This window comes from Tupaia chinensis, unplaced genomic scaffold (assembly GCF_000334495.1).
Source record: "Tupaia chinensis unplaced genomic scaffold, TupChi_1.0 Scaffold144407_1, whole genome shotgun sequence".
NCBI classification, from domain to species: Eukaryota; Metazoa; Chordata; class Mammalia; order Scandentia; family Tupaiidae; genus Tupaia; species Tupaia belangeri.
This window is the reverse complement of record NW_006204267.1, coordinates 44,943-45,287: the sequence shown is the minus strand read 5'-3', so window position 1 is coordinate 45,287 and position 345 is coordinate 44,943.

The window sequence follows — 345 nt, the reverse complement described above, 5'->3', positions numbered from 1 at the left end:
AATTGGTGGTGAAAAAAACACACCCATCCAGACCCAGCCAGTGGCATGGCGGTTAAGGTGGCTAGATTCCAAGGAGCTGACTCCATGGTTCAAGTCATGAACTGATGGCTTGAAAAACAAGCCAGGCATGTGTGCATACATGCCTAAAATCCCAAGAGGATATCAGAGGAGAAAGAAGTGCAGTATGACCATCTCCCCTGGGGAGGGTGATTTCTCATTTTCTATCTGTCTCTGATAAGCACATGTATCCTAGAGTAAATATATATATATATATTTGTATAGTATGTGTGTGTTTGTGTGTATGTGTGTGTGTGTGTATATATATATATATATATTCAGTTATCC